This window comes from Heptranchias perlo, chromosome 9 (genome assembly GCF_035084215.1).
Source record: "Heptranchias perlo isolate sHepPer1 chromosome 9, sHepPer1.hap1, whole genome shotgun sequence".
Lineage (NCBI taxonomy): Eukaryota > Metazoa > Chordata > Chondrichthyes > Hexanchiformes > Hexanchidae > Heptranchias > Heptranchias perlo.
This window is the reverse complement of record NC_090333.1, coordinates 27,592,269-27,603,320: the sequence shown is the minus strand read 5'-3', so window position 1 is coordinate 27,603,320 and position 11,052 is coordinate 27,592,269.

Here is an 11,052-nt window from a genome sequence, read left to right as displayed (position 1 = left end):
CCTCAATCTCAGCTGTGCTGTCAGGGGGAGATTCTGAACCAAAACAGGAAGGAGAAAATAGGTTGGAGAATCACCAGGGATTGTTAGTTTGCACATTCTAGTGATTAGTGTTAAAGGAGCAGTCACTACCTTTACACCATGCTCCTAAAATTGTTATTGGAAGTAATCTCCCAGTCGTCTAATTCTCCAATTGCCATGATGCTTCTGCAGTTGCTAATCTGCTCAATCACTCCCTCGTCTTTGCCTAAGTTGCCCTTGTCCCCAGTAAAACCCTTACTCTCTCCCACTCTGATTATTCCCCCCTTATGATCCCCATCTTTGCTCAGTTGGCTTTTCACAACAAACTGACAGCTTCATGGTCACTTTTTACTGATACCAGCTTTTTTTATTTCCAAACTTTTAAAACTGAATTCAAATTCTCAAACTGCTACAGTGGGATTTGAACTCCCGTCCTCTGGATTACTAGTCGATCAACATAACCACTATGCTACCATCCCCTTGAGAGGAATTTATGGACTTCTTTGCACTAAGATGAGACCATCCGTTCAACTGCCCTTGTTGATTCCCTCCCTTCCCCTTGCCCACCAAGCCAAACTTCCCCCAAGGTTACCCCCTTCCCTAGCCCAGAACTTGTATCTTTCTCTAGTTTCTCTCCTATATCCCCGCATGACCTCTCCGAAGTCATCTTGACCGTGAGACCCACCTCCTGCTCTCTTCTCCCTATTCCCACTAAACTGCTGACCACCCAACTTCCTTTCCCAGCCCCCAGGCTAGCTGATATTGTCAACAGTTGCCTCTTCTCAACTACTGTTCCCCTCCCCTTCAAATCTGCCCTCCTCAAAAAACTCACCCCTTTGTCCTTGAAAACTGCCGCACCATCTCCAACCTCCCTTTTCTCTCCAAAGTCCCTGAATGTGTTGTTGTCTCCCAAACCTGTGCCCATTTTTCCCTTACACTTTTTTCTTCTGTTTGTTAGGCGAAAAATTGAGGTTGGAGGGACAAATTTTGGTTGCAATCTTTCGCGCACCATCTCCACCGGAAGTGCACCACCTGCCAAATTGGAAACCAGTGACTTCCTGAAACGGATGTTAGGTGGCTGCATGTGCAAAGCGGGGTCCAATGCCGTTTGTCGGACCCCGAACAAAATTGGACATCAACTGGGTGGAGCATGTGCCATGCATTCTCCACGCAGTTGTCCCAGGTCTTTAGTGGCCCTTAAAGGGACAGTACCCGCCCACAAAAAAGCAGGAAACATTTTTTACAGTTTCATTTCTCTGAAGCCAGTTAGAAGCAGGGACTACCTATGGGCCAGCTTGGCATTGGAGCCAGCCAAAATTCCTAATGCCCCGTCCGGCAAGCTGCATCAAGGCGCCTAACTGGCATCCGCAACTCGCGTAGATGAGGCCTGAAGCCCAACTTCGATCGGACTAACGTTTGTGGGTGCCCGTTGCGGTTACGCTGCCCATTTCTCTCCAGAAACTGGTGCTACTCAAATTTTTCCACAGCATATCTGAGAAGGCAAAACTTGAGTAATAACACAAAATATTGCTAAAATTTGTACTCTCATTGAAAATCTGTGCCCCCAAAAATCTGCAGGGTGGTGCACCTGAACCTAAGTACCAAGGTGCACTATCAATGCTCGTAACAAGGATTTAATGTTCCTCCCTGGGGAAGCACATCGCCTCCATTCACTGATTCTCCCTTATGGCTAAGTTTTACAACTTGCAGTACTGAAGGAGTCTCCACAGCACAACATCAGAGTACCAACCCTACCACAGTGCCACACAGTCACATTAAATCCCAGCTGAACATCTGTTCCAATCAGTACATTTTAAATACATTGTTCTAAAATGTGCTGTGGATTATAAGAAACTCATCACCCAGTTTAAAACACCTTAGCCCCAGTTTCAAACACATTAGTTATCCAGACAGACTCAACGAGCTGGGTCTCTATACTTTAGAAAAGCATAGACTTCGGGGCAATTTGATTGAGATTTATAATCCAGATCATGTGGATAAATAGGTTAGGGAGGTCATGCTTACAAGTTATGTAAAGGCAGAACTAAGCTGGATGTTAGGTAATTCTTCTTTTCCCAGAGAATAGTGGATCGGTGAGCCAGGTTGCCTGCTCTTACAGTGAAATAGCTACATTCCTTCAACTGAAAGCTGGACCTGTTGCTGGCTGGGGTGGAGATCACTTCATACAAGAGGTAGGTATCCTGTAACATACTTCAGGGCCAATGTGATCTCCTGGACTGGTTTCGATCACCTAAGGGGGTCGGAGAGCAATTTTCCAGTTTTTGTCCCCATAATTGGTCTGGGTTTTTAATCTACTTTTTTGTCTCTGCATGGGTAGGAAGTGTATGTATTGTGATACATAAGGCACCATAACTGTGTAGGACAGGCTGGATGGACCAGTAGTTCTTTTCCTGTCCATCATTTTCATATGTTTGTACATATCCCAATCCATATTTTCCAGCAAAAGGGCAAATGTAGTGTAATTATTAAACCTTATCCTGAAGGAAGCTTATGTCTTAGAGCTAACAGAAGAGACCCTGCAACAGACGATCTGAAAATCATGACCTATTCAGAAAATAAAGTGTTTCCTAACTAACAGTAGTTGTGAGATGAAAATCAAAGTGAATGCAAGCAAATCATGTATTTACTATTTTTCACAAAAAACAGGTGTAATGATGGGTATTGAATTAATTTTTCTTCGCAGTACATGACGCACTTCGAAAATGGAAAATGAAGAAATCTAATTACAGATAATGCACTCTGCAGAAGCTGTGTTCAGTTCAATTAATCATAGAATCATAGAATAGCACAGAAGGAGACCACATGGCCCATCATGCCGGCTCTAGGCAAGAGCAATCCAGCTAGTCCCACTCCCCTGCCCTTTCCCCGTAGCCCTGCAAATTTTTTGCCTTCAAGTACTTATCCAATTTCCTTTTGAAAGTCACCATTGAATCTGCCTCCACCACCCCTTCGGGCAATGCATTCCAGATCATAACCAGTCGCTGCTTAAAAAAGTTTTTCCTCATGTCGCCTTTGGCTCTCTTGCCAATCACCTTAAATCTGTGTCCTCTGGTTCTTGACCCTTCCGCCAATCAGAGCAGTTTCTCTCTTTCTACTCTGTCTAGACCCCTCATGATGTTGAACACCTTTATCAAATCTCCTCTCAACCACCTCTGCTCCAAGGAGAACAACCCCAGCTTCTCCAGTCCATCCGCATATCTGAAGTCCCTCATCCCTGAAACCGTTCTAGTAAATCTCTTCTGCACCCTCTCGAAGGCCTTCACATCCTTCCTAAAGTGCGGTGCCCAGAATTGGACACAATACTCCAGTTGTGGCCAAACCAGTGTTTTATAAAGGTTCATCATAACTTCCTTGCTTTTGTACTCTATTGCTCTATTTTTAAAGCCCAGGGTCCCGTATGCTTTTTTAACTGCTTTCTCAACCTGCCCTGCCACGTTCAACGATTTGTGCACATATACCCCTTGGTCTGTCTGTTCCTGCACCCCCTTTAGAATTGTACCCTTTAGTTTATATTGCCTCTCCTCATTCTTTCTACCAAAATGTATCACTTTGTACTTTTCTGCATTAAATTTCACCTGCCACATGTTCGCCCATTCCACCAGCCTGTCTACGTCCTTTTGAAGTCTATCACTATCCTCCTCACTGTTCACTACACTTCCAAGTTTTGTGTCATCTGCAAATTTTGAAACTGTGCCCTGTACACCCAAGTCCAAGTCATTAATATATATCAAGAAAAGCAGTGGTCCTAGTACTGACCCCTGGAGAACACGACTGTATACCTTCCTCCAGTTCGAAAAACAACTGTCCACCACTACTCTCTGTTTCCTGTCACTTAGCCAATTTCGTATCCATGCTGCCACTGCCCCTTTTATTCCATGGGCTTCAACTTTGATGACAAGCCTATTATGGGACACTTTATCAAACATAAAAACATAGAAACATAGAAAATAGGAACAAGAGTAGGCCATTCGGCCCTTCAGGCCTGCTCCGCCATTCAAAATGATCATGGCTGATCGTCTAACTCAGTACCCCCTTCCCGCTTTTTGCCCATATCCCTTGATCCCTTTAGCATTAAGGAATATATCTATCTCCTTCTTGAATACATCTAATGACTTGGCCTCCACTGCCTTCTGTGGTCGAGAATTCCACAGGTTCACCACCCTCTGAGTGAAGAAATTCCTCCTCATCTCGGTTCAAAATGGCATACCCCGTATCCTGAGACTGTGACCCCTGGCTCTGGACTCCCCAGCCATCAGGAACATCCTCCCTGCATCTAGTCGGTCTAGTCCTGTTAGAATTTTATATGTTTCGATGAGATCACCTCTCATTCTTCTAAACTCTAGTGAATATAGGCCTAGTCGATCCAATCTCTCCTCATGCGTCAGTCCTGCCATCCCAGGAATCAGTCTGGTAAACCTTTGTTGCACTTCCTCCATGGCAAGGACATCCTTCCTCAGATAAGGAGACCAAAACTGCACACAATACTCCAGATGTGGTCTCACCAAAGCCCTGTATAACTGCAGTAAGACATCCCTGCTCCTGTACTCAAATCCTCTTGCAATGAAGGCCAACATACCATTCGCCTTCCTAACTGCTTGATGCACCTGAATGCTCGCTTTCAGCAACTGGTGTACAAGGACACCCAGGTCTCATTGCACCTCCCCTTTTCCCAATCTTTCACCATTCAGATAATAATCTGCCTTTCTGTTTTTAAAACCAAAGTGGATAATCTCACATTTATCCACGTCATACTACATCTGCCATGTTCTTGCCCACTCACATTGGAGCCTTTTTGCATCCTCCTCACAGCTCACATTCCACCCCAGCTTTGTGTCGTCTTCAAACTCGGAAATGTTACATTTAGTTCCCTCATCCAAATCATTGATATATTTTGTGAATAGCTGGGGCCCAAGCACTGATCCCTGCGGTACCCCACTAGTCACTGCCTGCCACCCGGAAAAAGAACCATTTATTCCTACTCTCTGTTTCCTGTCTGTCAACCAATTCTCAATCCATGCCAGCATATTCCCCCCAATCCCATGTGCTTTAATTTTGCACACTAACCTGTTGTGTGGGACCTTATCAAAAGCCTTCTGAAAACCCAAATACACCATATCCACTGTTCTCACCTATCTATTCTATTAGTTACAGCCTCAAAAAACTCCAGTGGATTTGTTAAGCATGATTTCCCTTTCATAAACCCATGCTGACTTGTCCAATCCCATTAATGCCTTCCAAGTGCTCTCTTATCACATCTTTTATAATAGACTCCAGCATTTTCCCCACTAAAAAATTAAAATTTAAATTCAATTAATTAAAATTCAAATAAGTAAATAAAATCTGGAATTAAAAAAGTAGTATCAGTAATGGTGGCCATGAAACTACCGGATTGTTGTAAAAAACCAGCTGGTTCACTAATGTCCTTTAGGGAAGGAAACCTGCCGTCCTTACCCGGTCTGGCCTATATGTGACTCCAGACCCACAGCAATGTGGTTGATTCTTAACTGCCACTCAGTTGTAAAATCTCGCTAAAAAAAGTCACAATAAGAATAAAACCGGACGGACCACCCGGCATCGGACCACTGCAAAGTCCTCCTCACTAACATCTGGGGACTTGTGCCAAAACTGGGAGAGCTGTCCCACAGGCTAGTCAAGCAACAGCCTGACATAGCCATACTCACAGAATCACACCTTTCAACCAATGTCCCAGACTCTTCCATCGCCATCCCTGGGTATGTCCTGTCCCAGCAGCAGGACAGACCGACCAGAGGTAGCGGTACAGTGAAAGAGGGCAGCATTTTAGCGCCCGCTATCGGGTGCGTTCCTGGCGGGGGGGGCCCCGAAAATCGGGAAATCCCGGAGCAGGACCGGAGCCCGCCTCGAACCCGCCCACTTCCGGGTTCCCTGCTGATGCGCCGGTGTGCGCGCGCAGCCCCCGCTGGTGGGAATCCCGCAGGCAATTAAAGCCAGCGGGATGCCACTTGAACCTATTTATTTGGCTTGTTCAGGTCATTAACTGACCTGATTAAGGGATTATGTGAGGAGGGGTGGGATTTTAGAGCAAACTGGGACTGTTTCCCACACTGGAGGAAACACTCCAAGTTCGAATGGATTTGTTGCAGCTGTCAGCCTGTGGCAGCTGCAAATATCCATTTGACAGGTGGAGGGGGGGGGGAGACCCTCACTCATTGCAGGAGGCCACTCTGTCACTTGGGACAAAGTTTGGCCTCCACCACCCTCCTCCTGACAATCAAAGTCACCAACTTGCACACTTGCCCCGGGGCCCAGAGACATGTACCTACCTTGCGGACCCCCTCAGATGTACATCTTCCGGATGGGGGCCGCCGGAGCTGCAGTCATGACCTCCTCGGAGGGCGAACAGCATCACCAGCCTCACCAGCCTCGCCATCCACGCCGTCCACCTCTGACACGTGGAGCTCCACAACAGAGTGCTGTGACACATCCACCTGTACAGCAGGAGGAAGGGCTACCGCAGAGAGAGATGCGTCGCAGTGGGCACTACCCTCGCCACAGGGTCCACAGACCGAGGCTCAGCTTCCTGGACCTCTCTGCGCAGCAGTGCACACGGAGGCTCAGAGTCACTCGACATGTGGTCGTGGACATCTGCAGCCTCCTTCATGCCAAGCTGCTCCCGGCTGGCCCAAGCACCACCTTCTTAGCTGTCGCTGTCAAAGTCACCACTGCCCTCAACGACCTCTCCTCCGTATCCTTCCAGGGTGCAACCGGGGACATCGCCGACGTCTCTCAGCTGTCTGCACAAAAGAGCCCTGCAAATACACCTACACCCACTCTGCAGTGACACAATGGGTGGCATCATTTGTGGGGCATCACAGTGATCCTCAGGAAAGGGCATTATTGCACAGACCAGACAAGATTCGCGAAGACGTGGCAGTAGTGGTGCCAATATAATATGTAATGTGAGTTGGTCAGAAATTCAATATAAGTAACAACCATGACAAACCCTCAAACACCCATGTGCATCCCCTTCATGCTCACGACACGTTTGCCTTACACTGCCTACTGCACATATGTGATGCATGCCCTGTGGCTGCAGCACAGGTGGTGGCAGGTTGAGTGAGGCTGGCCGAGAAAGAGATGCACGAGAGGGTGAGTATGAGATAGAGCCATGAGATTGTATGAGGATTGGGTTGAGTGGTAGTGGCGGGATGAGTACTGGCGAGGTGAGTAGGTGCAGGTACGATGAGGATGAGGTTTGAGTGGGTACGATGGGTGATGTGACAGAGTAGTGTTGGCAGTGCAGAAGGAGATGTGGGATGGGGGCGGTGATGTGGCAGACGGAGTGTAGGGGAAAGAGTAAGTGTACTCACTTTGGCTGACCTACTGAGGTCATTGGAGTGCCTCCTGGACTGTATGCAGATGGGCGATATGTTGGTGGTAACCTCCTCTGCCACCTCGAGCCAGGCCTTCCTCCCGCCCGCCGGGGGGAAGATCTCTGTCCTCCCCCTCCTCCTCACCCCATGTATTGATACCTGGATTGAGGCATCATTAAACTGGGAGCAGCCTTCCCCCTGGGCTACTCCATGCTGTGATTTTTTCTGTTTGTTGCAGAATCAGTCAGTGGAGGACTGCCCCTTTAAATAGAGCTCCTCCAGCTGACAGATCTTACTGTGCATGCGCATGCGCAGCCCGCCCGACGCGCAGATCAGCAGTGGGGAACCCGGAGGAGCAGGTAAGTGAATCCAATTATGCTACGATCGCGCGGGGAGCTGACTGATTTCGCCGGGCGCGTTACCCACGCGCCCGATATCCCCCCCGCTGAGAGCCCGCAGCCCTGGTAACATCGGGCCCATACAGTCAGGAGGGAGTGGCCCTGGGAGTCCTCAACATTGACTCTGGACCCCATGAAATCTCATGGCATCAGGTCAAACATGGGCAAGGAAACCTCCTGCTGATTACCACCTACCACCCTCTCTCAGCTGATGAATCAGTCCTTCTCCATGTTGAGCACCACTTGGAGGAAGCACTGAGGGTAGCAAGGGCACAGAATGTCCATCACCAAGAGTGGCTCGGTAGCAACACTACTGACCAAGCTGGCCGAGTCCTGAAGGACATAGCTGCCAGACTGGGCAGGTGGTAAGCGAACCAACACGAGGGAAAAACTTGCTTGGGCCAGCCGGGAGCAGCTTGATATCCCCACCATCACAGAAGCCAGTCTTCAGCCAATTCGATATCAAGAAACGGCTGAGTGCACTGGATACAGCAAAGGCTATGAGCCCCGACAACATCCCGACTGTAGTGCTGAAGATTTGTGCTCCAGAACTAGCCGCGCCTCTAGCCAAGCTGTTCCAGCACAGCTACAACACTGGCATCTACGTGACAATGTAGAAAATTGCCCAGGTATGTCCTGTCCACAAAAAGCAGGACAAATCCAATCCAGCCAATTACCGCCCCATCAGTCTACTCTCAATCATCAGCAAAGTGATGGAAGGTGTCTTCAACAGTGCTATCAAGCGGCAATTACTCACCAATAACCTGCTCACCGATGCTCAGTTTGGGTTCCGCCAGGACCACTCGGCTCCAGACCTCATTACAGCCTTGGTCCAAACATGGACAAAATAGCTGAATTCCAAAAGTGAGGTGAGAATGACTGCCCTTGACATCGAGACAGCATTTGACCGAGTGTGGCACAAAGGAGCCCTAGTAAAATTGAAGTCAATGGGAATCACGGGTAAAACTCTCCAGTGTGGCTGAAGCCATACCTAGCACAAAGGAAGATGGTAGTGGTTGTTGGAGGCCAATCATCTCAGCCCCAGGGCACTGCAGCAGGAGTTCCTCAGGGCAGTGTCCGAGGCCCAACCATCTTCAGCTGCTTCATCAATGACCTTCCCTCCATCATAAGGTCAGAAATGGGGATGTTCGCTGATGATTGCACAGTATTCAGTTCCATTCACAACCCCTCAAATAATGAAGCAGTCCAAGCCCGCATGCAGGAAGACCTGGACAACATCCAGGCTTGGGCTCATAAGTGGCAAGTAACATTCATGCCAGACAAGTTCCAGGCAATAACCATCTCCAACAAGAGAGGGTCTAACCCCCCTCCCCTTGACATTCAACGGCATTACCATCGCTGAATCCCCCACCATCAACATCCTGGGGGTCAACATTGACCAGAAACTTAACTGGACCAGCCATATAAATACTGTGGCTACAGGAGCAGGTCAGAGGCTGGGTATTCTGCAGTGAGTGACTCACCTCCTGACTCCCCAAAGCCTTTCCACCATCTACAAGGCACAAGTCAGGTGTATGATGGAATACTCTCCATTTGCCTGGATGAGTGCAGCTCCAACAACACTCAAGAAGCTCGACACCATCTGGGACAAAGCAGCCCGCTTGATTGGCAACCCATCCACCACCCTAAACATTCATTCCCTTCACCACCGGCGCACAGTGGCTGCAGAGTGTATCATCCACAGGATGCACTGCAGCAACTCGCCAAGGCTTCTTCGACAGCACCTCCTAAACCCACGACCTCTACCACCTAGAAGGACAAGAGCAGCAGGCGCATGGGAACAACACCACCTGCACATTCCCCTCCAAGTCACACACCATCCCGACTTGGAAATATATCGCTGTTCCTTCATCGTCACTGTGTCAAAATCCTGGAACTCCCTTCCTAACAGCACTGTGGGAGAACCTTCACCACACGGACTGCAGCGGTTCAAGAAGGCGGCTCATCACCACCTTCTCAAGGGCAATTAGGGATGGGCAATAAATGCCGGCCTCGCCAGCGACGCCCACATCCCATGAACGAATTTTTAAAAAACTGATGTTAGGCTAACTGGTCTGTAATTCCCTGTTTTTTCTCTCCCTCCTCTTATAAATAGTGGGGTTATATTTGCCACCCTCCAATCTGTAGGAACTGTTAGAGTCTTTAGAATTTTGGATGATGATCACCAATGCGCCCACTATTTCCAGGGCCACTTCCTTTAGTACTCTGGGATGTAGATTATCAGGCCCTGGGGATTTATCAGCCTTTAGCCCCATTAATTTCCCTAGCACCATTTTTTTTTACTAATACTGATTTCCTTCAGTTCCTCCCTCTCACAAGACCCTTGGTTCCCTAACATTTCTGGCAGGTTATTTGTGTCCTCCTTTGTGAAGACAGAAGCAAAGTGTGTGTTTAATTGTTCTGCCATTTATTTGTTCCCCATTATAATTTCCCCCATTTCTGACTGTAAGGGACCTACATTTGGCTTCACTAATCTTTTTCTCTTGACATATTTATAGAAGCTTTTACAGTCAGTTTTTTCCAAACGCCTTTTGTAAGTCCATAGACACCACATCAACCGTAATGCCCTCATCAACCCTCTCTGTTACCTCATCAAAAAACTCAATCAAGTTAAACCAACACGATTTGCCTTTATCAAATCCTTTAATTATGAAAAAGCTCAGATTGCTTGCTTCACCTGCATTTGGTGCTCCCTCTGACAGACGGACTAGTACACATCAAAACTTGAGGAATGCACATACCTGCGATACTCAATGAGGAGGCATTTTTACCCATTAATTAAATAGGTTGGGAAGTTTTCCAGCAGACTAAGTTTCATGCGTCAGTTGAAACAATAGCATCACATAAACTCTTTGAAAGAGCTTTCGATTTAGTCACACTCCCCCACTCTTTCCTCCTAGCCCTGCAATTTTTCCCTTTACAAGTATATATCCAATTCCCTTCTGAAAGTTACAAATGAATCTGCTTCCACCACCCTTTCAGATAGTGCATTCCAGATCATAACAACTCACTGCATAAAAAAATATTCTCCTCATCTCCCCTCTGGTTCTTTTGCCAATTATCATAAATCTGTGTCCTCTGATTACCAACTCAGTGATCAGAACAGTAAAGAGAACAAATTCCATTCAAACTGCAAAGAACAAATGTTTTGTTGACAGTAATCAAGCACTATAATTATGGTGTTCCACAAGGATTGGTGCTGAGACCACTTTTATTTACCATTTACATGAACAATTTGGACT